The 11,418-nt window shown below is 46.2% G+C and overlaps 1 pseudogene; it reads left to right on the top strand.

Annotated features, from left to right (window-relative positions):
- Positions 1-7,979: 7,979 nt before the first annotated feature.
- Positions 7,980-11,418, top strand: part of LOC104858748 — a 6,134-nt pseudogene continuing 2,695 nt past the window's right edge.

Here is an 11,418-nt window from a genome sequence, read left to right as displayed (position 1 = left end):
AATTTTGCTCCACCTCATGCCCACCCTGTGATTTTCCATTGGATCTTATAGTTTCATCCAAATTTGCACCTGCCTCACCTCATGGCTTTGCCCCATAAAACACCTTTGAGAAGCAGCATGAGTGTGCAACCCACTTTCTGGTCCCCCTTCTGTCTCTCTTAGACAGAAGCTACCTTTCTCTCAATAAATTCTTCCTGTTCTGAAAAAACAACAACAACAACAGTATAAGGTCTGGGACTGTAGTTTAGTGGTTGTGTGCTTATCTAGCATTTGGGAGGCCCAGCATTCTATCCCCAGTACTGAAAAAAATTAATATAATAAAAAATGGGGGAGACTCCTAGCTCCCTAGAACCTGTAGACCAAGACCACCTTCCAGAAGAAAAAATTGACACCTACATTGGTGCATGCACATCCACTATAAGTGTGCCCAGCCGTGTGCCCCTGGAGTCTGAGCTACTCTGGAGGCTGAGGCAGGAGAAGCACTTGAGCCCAGAGACCAGCATGGGCATCACGGTGGGAGCTCAGAGGGAAAGAAAAGACAAACAGCTATAGAAGGATGGGTACGTTGGTTCATGCATATAATCCCAGCACTCTGGGAAGAGTGCAAGTTTGAGGCCAGTGTGGGCAATTTCAGAACTGAGCAAGACTCTCTCTCAAAATAAACTTTAAAAAGCTGGATTTGTAACTGAGCAAGAAGGCTCTGGGGTTCAATCCCCAGCACCACAAAGAGAAATAAATAAAATGTATGCAAATGTGATCACACTACGCTTTTGAGGGGTGGGAGATACGGTCTTGCTACGCAGGCTAGGCCAGCCTTGAGCTCACTGTGTACCCAGGCTGGCCTCGAACTCACTTTGATTTTTTTTTTTTTTTTTGTAACGGGGATCAAACTTGGGACCTGGTGCTTGCATAGCAGGTGGAGGCACCACTGAGCTAAATGCCTGGCTGTTTGACATTTTTTTGTGTGTGGCATTTTGGTGGGTATTGTTGTTATATATACATACATATTTGTGTTTTGATTTTTGGGTTTTTTTGTTTTGTTTTGGATACTGGGTATTGAACTCAGGACTTGCACTTGCAAGGAGGGCAGAATGCCACTGAGCTAAATCCCTGGCCATATTTTTGGTTTTTAAAACAGAGGCTTGTTATGTAGCCCAAGCTGTCCTCAAACTCACAACGACCCTCCTGCCTCAACTTCCCCATTGCTGGGATTACAGGTATGTGCCACCACGCCCAGCTGAAGTTCAGTTTTTGTGTTTGTGTTTGTTTTGTACCAGAGATCGAACTCAGGACCTTTTGCTTGCCAGGCAGGCGCCACTGAGCTACATCCCAGCCCTGAAGTTCCATTTTTACATAGTAAAATTTATAGTTTCTTGTTTTGTTTTAAAAATTAGTGGTAAGAAAAGCCTCCCCCACCCCAAGAAGTAGCACACACACACACACACACACACACACACACAAACACTCACAGCTACCCCCACACTAATCCCACACCAAGATTTCTCCATAATCTCTCTCCAGTGTTTTCCTAGCAACCGAGGGGTGTCCTTTTAGGGTGGTTTCTCAGGGACCTTTCCCTGGCCTTTCTGGTTCAGGCCATCTCTGGGGACTGGCTGGGTCCCACTTCTCCTGCCTTGGCCTCTTGAATGCTGGGATTACAGGCATGCACCACTGCACCTAGCCATTATAACCTGTACAATTCAGTAGCATTAAAACTAACATGTGCAGGCCCAGGAATTTAGCTCAATGGTTCTGCTGCCTGCCTACATGTGCAAGGTTCCGAGTTTGATCTCCAGTCCCCCCAACAAAAAGAAGAACTATTGTGCAATCATCACCATTATTTCCAGGACTTTTTCATCACTCCAAAAAAAAAAAATAAATAAATAAATAAATAAATAAACAAACAAACCTCTGGGGCTGGGGATTTAGCTCAGTGGCACTGTGACTGCCTAGCAAGTGCAAGGTCCTGAGTTCGATCCCGTGTACTGGGGATGAAAAAAAAACCCTCTGCACCTATTAAGCAATAAACCCCTGACTATCCTCTCGCCCAGTCCCTGCTAACTTCTGTTCTACTTTCTGTGTCTCTGGGTTTGCCTATTCCAGCATAGCAGTGGAATCATGCAGTAAATATGTTTTTATCTTTTTCTGTCTGCGTTATTTAGCTTAGCTATAGTGTGTTTCAGAATTTTTTTTTCAGTGCAGTTTTAGGAATTGAACTCAGTCCTTTACACCTAGCTACATCCCCACCCCTTGTTTCGATTTTTACATTTTGAGACAGCATCTTCCTAAGTCACTAAATTGCCCACATCCTCCTGCCTTAGCCTCTGAGTGCTAAGATTACAGGTGTGCACCACCATGCCCGGCAAGAGTTGCTTGAGATTCCATCTCAATTTGGAAATAGTAACCTCTTCTTCTTTTCTTTTCTTTTCTTTGTGTGTGTGTGTGTGTGTGTGTGTGTGTGTGTGTCAGGGATTGAGCTCGGGACCTTGTGCTTGTGAGGCAGACAGCCGCACCACTGAGCTAAATCCCAGCCCAGCCCTGGGTATGGTAACTTCCTTCTCTGTAAAGACACTTTGGGGGTTGCTTTTTCCCTAGTGCTGGGGATGGAACCCAGGGCCTATGGGAGAACTTCAAGCCTGGCTGGGCCAGGTGCAGTGCACTCCTGTCTCCTGAGCAAGCTCACCTAAGAGTGTAGACACTGGGTCTAACAGCCTATACCTCCACCCCTAGTCCGTGACTCCTTCGCCTCCCCCAAGAAAAATCACCCCACTGTATGTCCAACCAATAAGATATCACCCAGTGTTCTCCACTAATGTATGGATCTGCATAACCTATAAGAAAGTGCCGTGTAATTAAATGCTCCTCCCACGGTTGTCCACAAGTAAGCTATATAAGCCTGTGCATTTCCGAAATAAAGCAGAAGCGTTCCAGAAACCTCCCCAGAGTCTGCCTGGTGATTCCGCACTTTACCCTCCCAGTCCAAGTTCCCGAACCTAACTCTGCAGACCGCACAGTGAACGACAACAAGGGGCCTACACGTTAGGCAAGTGCCACCGAGCCCCGTGCCCAGCTCTACTACTGGGACTTTGTTAGTTAGCAACTGTGCTGAAGCTGTGTATTATCACTTTGGCAGTAGTGACGTTGTAGAAGAGATCATTTTCCCTTCTACTTTCCAGAGTTCTCACCTGGGACACCTATAACACAGGATAAAGACCTGGGCATGGCGGTGCACACCTGTAATCCCAGCATTGGGGAGGCTAAGGCAGAAGGATCACCATGAATTTAAGGCCAGCCTGAACTGCATAGCGAGACCCTGTCTCAAAAAACAAAACAGAAACAAAGGACAAATTACCAAGAGAAAAATAAGTCGAGTGGCATCTCCAATATAAATGGGTAAAACTCAAGGAAAGGGTGACTTTCAGAGACAGATTAGAATTCGGGTTTAGCATCTTCCATAAAAGCAATGTGTTAGAGAAGCTGCAGGACAAGGAAGAGGTCTTTGGGTCACTAGGGGCCACACACTGTGGGACGGGAGCAATAGATAAAGGTGCCTCTTGTGGCAGCTGCAGGCTGATAAGGCCTAAAGCCATGCTCGGGAGCGACCTCTGTCCTTCCTGGAGTGTGGATGTGCCCACGCGTGGGGGCCTCCTACATTTCCGTCCTACTCTTATGCAAACCAAGACAGCAGAAAGCTTCGCTGGAACCACGCTTTTCCTCTGTTGCCTTTAGCTCCAAATAATCCTTAAGCCAACCTGGCCTATTTGGGGCTATGGTATTCCGATCTCTTCAGCACATTGATATTAAATATTCTAAGGGGGTGAGAGAGTTGTTCAGTGGTATAACACTGGCCTAGCATGCCCAAGGCCCTGAGTTTGTCTGTGTCTTCGTCACTTTCTCCCGGCTCAGACCAAAACCCGACGCCCACAGTGTAAAGGAGGAGAGGTTTATCCAGTTCACAGTTGGTAGAGGTTTCAGTCCATAGGCTGGCTCCACAGCGGGGCGGCATGGCAAAGGAAAAGTCCCTTCTTGGCAGTGGCAGGACACAGAGAGGGAGGAGGGGTGGAAGAGAAAACCCCTCTGTCCCCCTCTTCCCACCAGGGCCCCCAGCAGCAATCAGCCGTACCTCATCATCTGAGCAAGCACGCGGGATCACTGCGCTGAGACGTCTTCACCTCCTCTGGGAAGATGCCCAGGAAAGACGGAGCTGGGTCAAAATGGCACTTCTAGGTTTGGTTTTTTGAGGAATCTCCATATTGATTTCCACAGTGGTTGTACTAGTTTACATTCCTGCCAATAGTGGAGAAGGGTCACATGCCTGGCCTGGACAGTTTTTTAAGTATCTATTGGGCACCTGCACTTGTTCTTTTGAGAAGTGTCTATTCATTTCAATTGCCCATTTTTGACTGGGTCTTTTATTCTTGAGGGACTAATTTTTTTTTAGTTCTTTATATATTCTAGATATTAGTCCTCTCTCTGAGGCAAAGCTGACAAAGTTGTTTCCCATTCTGTAGGCTGTTTCCTTGTTGCGTGAGTTGCTTCTTTGCTGTGCAGAAGTTTATTTATCTGTTTGTTTTAATATATCAGTCCCTTCTGCTTACTCTTGCTGTTGTTTGTGGGTTTGCTGTACAACTAGGGGTCTGTTCAGGAAGCCATTGCCTACGCCTATGGTCTTCAAGTTTTACCTATTTTATTTTCCAGCAGATTCACTGTTTCGGTTTTAATATCTAGGTCTCTGATCCATTTTTATTTTATTTTAGTACGGGGTGAGCAGTATGGATCTAAATTCGTTCTTCTGTTCGTGAATAACCAATTTCACCAGCACCATTGATTAAGGAGACTATCTCTTCCTCAGCATATGTGTTTGGTCCTTTTGTCTGAGATAAGACAGTTGAGCATGCCTGGGGTTGTTTCTGCATCCTCTCTTCTGTCCCATTGGTCCACATGTCTGTTTTTTGTGCCAGTGCCAGTGCCATGCTGTTTTAATCATTGTAGCTCTGTAATGCAACTTGAAAACCAGGATTGTGACACCTCCTGCTTTGCTCTTATTGCTTAGGATTGCTTTTGCTATTCTGGGCCTCTTCTGGTTCCATATAAATTTTACGACTTTTCTTCTAGTTCTGTGAGGAATGCTGTTAGCATATTGACTGGGAATGTATTAAATCTATATATCAGTTTTATTAGTATGATTATTTTGACAATATTGGTTCTGCCTTTCCAGTAGCAGGAGCTAGCTTTCCTTTTTTTTTTCTCTTTTTTTTGAGACAGGGTCTGGCTATTTAGTGAGACTGACCTAGAACTCACTGTGTAGCCCAAGCTGGTCTAGAACTCACAGTGATCCTCCTGCCTCAGCCTCCCGAGTGCTGGGATTACAGGTGTGCACCGCCACGCCCAGTTTAGCTTTCCATTTTCTTTTTGGTACCGGGGATTGAACTGGGGTCCTTGTGCTTGCAGGGCAGGCCACCAAACCGCTGAGCTAAATCCCTGGCCTAGCTTTCCATTTTCTGGTGTCTTCTTCAATCTCTTTTTTTCAGGATAATATAGTTTTTTTGTTGTTGTTGTTAAAAGGTTTTCACTTTTGTACTTAGACTGATCCCTAAGTATTTAATTTTTTTAACTATCATAATTTCTTCCTCAGTGAGTCCGTTGTTAGTGTGTAGGAATGCTATTGATTTTTGTGTATTTACTTTGTGTGCTGCTACTTTGCCCAATTTGTTTATCAGTTCTAAGAGTATTTTGGCAGGGTTTTTTGGGTCCTGTAAGTAGAGGATCGTGCCATCTGCAAATAATAATACTTTTTTTGTTGTTTTAAGACGGGGTCTTACTATGTAGTTGAGACTGACCTGGAACTCACTATGTACCCCAGGCTGGTCTCCAACTCACAGTGATCCTCCTGCCTCAGCCTCCCGAGTCCTGGGATTACAGGCGTGCGCCACCACGCCCGGCTCTTGCAAATACTTTGACTTCTTCCTTTCCTATACCAACCCCTTCTCTCTTTCTCTGGCCTGATTGCTCTGGCTGTTTTGAGTACTATGTTGACAAGAGTACTATGTTGAATAAGAGCGGTAATAATGAGCATCTTTGTCTTGTCCCTGATTTTAGAGGGAAAGCTTTTAGTTTTTCTCCATTTAATATGATGTTGGTAATAGGTTTGTCATAAATGGCTTTATCAGATTGGGATAAGGACCTCCCGTGCTTATTTTCTTCAGGGTTTTTAAAATCGTGAATGGATGTTGGATTTTGTCAGCGAGTTTTTCTGCATCTATTGAGATGTTCATGTGATTTTTGTCCTTGCCTACGGCTACACAGTGGGTTACATTTACTGATTTGAGTATGTGGAACCACCCCTGCATTCCTGGAATGACACCGAAGTGGTCTTGGCGTATGAACTTTTGACGGTGTGTTGCATTCTGTTTGCCAGTATCTTGTTGAGGATTTTTGTGGTTATGTTCATGAAGAGACTGGCCTGTAGTTTGCAAGTTGAGCCCTTGTCTGGTTTGTGGAATCAGGGTAATGCTGAATTCCAGAATGGCTTTGGGAGTTCTCTTTCCCTTTCAGTTTCATTCAAGAACTTGACGAGTATTGGCGTTAGATCGTCCCCAAAGTTCAGGCAGGGTTCAGCGGTAAATCCACTGGGTTCAGCCAAAAGCCCCCATGGGTGTGCTTCCCTCCTGTATGAGTTTTGTGAGGGCAGGGACAGAGCCTCACTCATTGTCCCACCCAGTAGTGGCTGGTACAGGGTAGGTGCTTGGGTTTGTTGATTGAACAAGTGAGTGTAGAGTTCAGGCTTTTGTTTTTGTGGGGGATTTTTTGTTTTGTTTTTTGAGACAAAGTCGCTGTGTGTTGTTCGGGCTGAATTTGAATTCACCATATAGCTCAGGTTGGCCTTGAACCTGAATCGATCCTCCTGCTTCAGCCTCCTGAATGTGCTGGGATTACAGGTGTCCGCCACCACACCCAGCAAGAATTCAGGCTTGAAGTTTAAAGTTCCAGTCCAACATAGCCTGCCTTTGACATCTAGAACACTATTGCCCAAATGCTCTTTCTCACTTTTTTTTCTTTTCCTTTTTTCAGTACTGGGGATTGAACCGGCAGCCTCTGCACTGAACTACAGCCCCAGCCCTTTTTTATTTTATATTTTGAGACAGGATCTCACTAAGCCACTAAGTCGTCCAGGGTGGGCTCAGACTTGCCAGCCTCCTGCCTCAGCCTCCCAGAGCACTGGAACTATGGCCATGTACTACCCCACCTGGCTGCCTAAGCTCTCTGAGCTACATTTTCCTCATGTAGAAACTGAGAAAACATCAATCTCTTAGGGTGACTATGAGGACGTAATTGGTGCTGTGGGCCAGGGCCCTGCCATGCTGCCTGGCAGCTGTCCCAGCAATGTCCTTGCTGTGGTTTAAGGAATAAGCTAGGTGCTAGCTACTCTGTGGATGCAGAGACTAAAGGGGAACCTTAGGACTTCTCAGGCTCGTGGGAGGACAGGTGGCAAACAGGTAACCATGCGAGGGGACCCGGCAGCTGTCCTAGGAGTCCAGGCTGGGGCTGTAGCTTGGGGTAGAGCATGTGCCTTAGCAGGGTGGAGGCTCTGGATCTGATCCCCAGCACTCCAAAAAAAGAGAAAGAGAGAGCACGTGACCAAAGAAAGTGAGGAAGGGACATCCAAACCCAGTCTTGGATACACCGAGAGGTTTCCTAGCAAAGAAGGCAGGATGGGCAGGAAGCAGAGCAGGCGGAACTGTGAAGTCCGCGGGTGCAGGAAGAGGCTGTGGGGTCACCGTGGGTCAGCGTGGGCCACCGAGCCGCTGGACACGGATGCCTGACATTCCCGTTCCACTTCCGGGCAAATCGTGCCACCCACTGGGGAAAGAGCCGGAACAAGAGTATTCAAGAAGGCGTGGAGAGGGTGAGGGTGTGGCCCGGGGCAGAGGGATGGCACGCGCAGGGCTCTGGGTTCCATCCCGGACACGGCAGGTCACATGGATCTGTGCGTTCACCCGTGTCGCCCCGCTGTGGGGATAGCGGCCCCTGCAGAGCTCCGGATGCCCTCCCAGGTTCGCCCATCCCGCTCTGGGTCCCGGGGGCACTGGTCTGTTTGCTGTCTCTGTTTGACCCCGTCTGTAGTTATGCCGGGCTTCTTTCACTCAGCTTCGTAGTGGATTTCTTTCCCTCTTGTGCGGGATTCCTCACCACTGAGCCGCAGCCCCACCCATTGTTTTAAAAATTCATTCATGTTACCACGTTATACTAGTGGGAATTCTTTCTTTCTTTCTTTCTTTCTTTCTTTCTTTCTTTCTTTCTTTCTTTCTTTCTTTCTTTCTTTCTTTCTTTCTTTCTTTCTTTCTTTCTTTTTGGTACTGGGGATCAAACTTGAAACCTTGTGCTTGCAAGGCAAGGCGGAACCACTGACCTAAATCCCCAACCCAGTAATTCTTGCTTTCTTTGTTTTTTGGTGGTACCAGGGATTGAACCCAGGGCCTTTGCACTAAGATACATGCCCAGCCCTTTTAATTTTTAAATTTAGAGTCAGGCGTGGTGGTGCACACCTGTAATCCCAGCACTTGGGAGGCTGAGACAGAAGGGTCGCCTCGAGTTTGAGGCCAGCCTGAACTACAAAGCAAGACCCTGTCTCAAAAATAAATAAATAAATAAAATAATTTTTTTTTTGTACTGGGGATTTAACTCAGGGCCTTGCACTTGCGAGGCAGGGAGCAGAACCACTGAGCCAAATCCCTGGCCCCCCCACATTTTTTTAAAAATTTTGAGCATGGGCATTCCTGCAGGGGTTGTGTGGCGGGGGTGTCGTAACCCTGGCAGCAGCGCCCTGCCCCTTCTGTCTGGGGCTGCTCTTAGGTTGCCCCTGGTGGAAGGATCTACAGTCCTGAAGAAGAGCTCAAGAACCTAGAGTGAACCCAGTCAGTGGAGGCCTCAGCTGTGCGACCAGAAAAAGCCATCGGTGCCTATGGCTTCTGATTCTCAGTTCTCAACTATCTTAGCTGAACCATCAAAGTCTAATGGATAAATCAGGCGTGGTGGCGCGTGCCTGTAATCCCAGCACTCAGGAGGCTGAGGCAGGAGGATCGCTGTGAGTTCGAGACCATAGTGAGTTCTAGGGCAGTCTGAACTACACGGTGAGACCCTGTCTCAAAAACACCAAGAAAAAAAAAGTCTAGTGGAAAATTCATCATTCTTCATCTCCGTATGTGTCATATTCACCTGATAGACCTTTCCCTAATAGTGAACCACAATGCTCCCTGAGTAAGCCTACACTTGGCAGCCCGGAAAGCAATAGCAGAACCATATTCTCAAGAATCTCCAAGACAAAATTCAACACCTGGAACTTGAGAGGATTTAGGCAGAAGAAAGTGTGAAAACTTCATCTTGAGAAACAGTTGGATATAAAAAAAAAACACTAGATGAACAGATAAGAGAAAGGGAGAATTCAAAGAGCGAAGAATCAAAGCACAACCCAAAACTGACAGCTGCTAGCTGCAGAAAATAATGTAATCTTTTAGAAAAAGAACTGGAAGACGTGGAAAACGACGAAGCAGGCAGATATGGACTGGACATCTGCCTCAGAGAATCAGCCGACCCTCAAAGGAGAACGACCGAACCATCAAACACACAATTGGAGCCAACTCGCAAAACTGTATCTTCTGGAACCAGAATATAACAAATTTAGCTCGAGGCAGGCCCTTGCAGGGAAAAAAAATTGTAAGACTTGGAAGCAGAACTCCATGAAGAAGAACAGGAAACGCACGCAGGCTAAGGCAGTGGAGTTGCAGGCTGATCTAGAAACACAGAGAACCTAGAAGACGAAGCAATTTCATATGCTCCCACTGCAAGAAAAAATTTTTAAAAAGAAGTCCTTAGGAACTGTCTTTTTTTTTTTCCTTCTGTACTAGGGATCAAACTCAGGATCCTGCACTTGAAAGGCAGGCGTGGTGCCCCAGAGCTACATCCCCAACCCTAGGAACTGTCTTGGTGTACAACCCCATAACAGATTGTGCGTTTGTGGCCGGAAGTCCACCAGTCCTGGCCAAGCGGGGGTAGCTAACACTCAGCGCTGTCTTGCGCCTACTGAAATGACACAGTAACATTTTGTGCAGTGATGGGATGGTGAGCAACAAGTACCTTCACGAGGTAGGAGAAGTAAGAAGTCAGCAGCACCTCTTCCCTCTTCTAGCAGTATCACTGAAGAATCCCCAGAAGTCTCACAGACTTTGCAGGATGATGTCGGTCCGATGAGCTTTGGTCAGCAGCAGCTTGCAAAAGTTACACGGGACTCACCAACCACTGCAGGGAAAGACGGTGCAGTGGGACATGGGGCTTTAGTGGGATGGATGAAAACAGAAGCCAACCAAAGAGCTAAAGTTCAAAAATTCCAAGCACAGCCTAAGAAACAGAAGCTAGAGAAGCAGAGGAAGGAAGTTAGAGCTAACAAGAAGACTCTTGATGGAGAAGGAAACAGCAGCAGCCATCCTTCTGGACTCGCAGGGGCCACAAGTAAGAAAGATTTTGCCAGCCGGAGTGGTGGCGCAAGCCTGTAATCCCAGCACTAGGGAGGCTGAGGCAGGAGGATCACGGTGAGTTTGAGACCAGCCTGGGATACATAGTGAGTTCAGGTCAGACTCACCTGCATAGTAAGACCCTGTCTCAAAAAACAAAACAAAACAAAGCAAAAAAGAGGATAGATGAAGGATTTTGCCAAACTGAGGCCTGGAGAAAAAGTCAGGAAAAATCTTCAGTTATTGAAGGACATGCAAATCATGCAAAATTCATTACACAACAGCAATGTGTTGGAATTCCTGGCTGCTCACACCAGATCATAGATTTTATCTGGATAATCTGTACCTCATTGACCAGATATTTCCAGGTTCCATACTCACTGACATTGGAATTAATTAACAGAGGTGTTCAGGGCCTGGGCTGCACCACAAGGCTTCCTGTGTTAGGCCACACAGCTGATTTTTTTTTTTTTTTTTTTTTTTTTGGTACCAGGAATCAAACTCGGGTCCCTGCGCTTGCAAGGCAGACGGCAGAACCACTGAGCTAAATCCCCGGCCCCCACACAACTGAATTTTAAACCAGGTACAGAAATGGAAACCAAGGGAGTTTTAAAACACAAGAAGCCACATTCAGGATGAATACACCATACTGCTATGTTGCACGTTGCAAACAAATTACCAATGCTGTACTTATGAGTGTGATTGTTTTAAAGAACTCCAAGTGTGGGGATTACAGGCATGTGCCACACTTCCCTTTTCCCATACAGCTATCAAATATACTTTGGCTATTGATGATGTTATCTGTATTTAAGTATTTATATGTTTAAGGGAGATTTTGCATGCTTTTTTTGGTATTTTAATCAGTGATTAGTATTAAATACACTTCTGTTTTCTTTAAACCCATGGTTCA

The sequence above is a fragment of the Fukomys damarensis genome, unplaced genomic scaffold (genome assembly GCF_012274545.1).
Source record: "Fukomys damarensis isolate Sample0158 unplaced genomic scaffold, DMR_v1.0_HiC HiC_scaffold_17, whole genome shotgun sequence".
Classification (NCBI taxonomy): Eukaryota; Metazoa; Chordata; class Mammalia; order Rodentia; family Bathyergidae; genus Fukomys; species Fukomys damarensis.
This window is presented reverse-complemented; position numbering and strand designations above follow the sequence as displayed.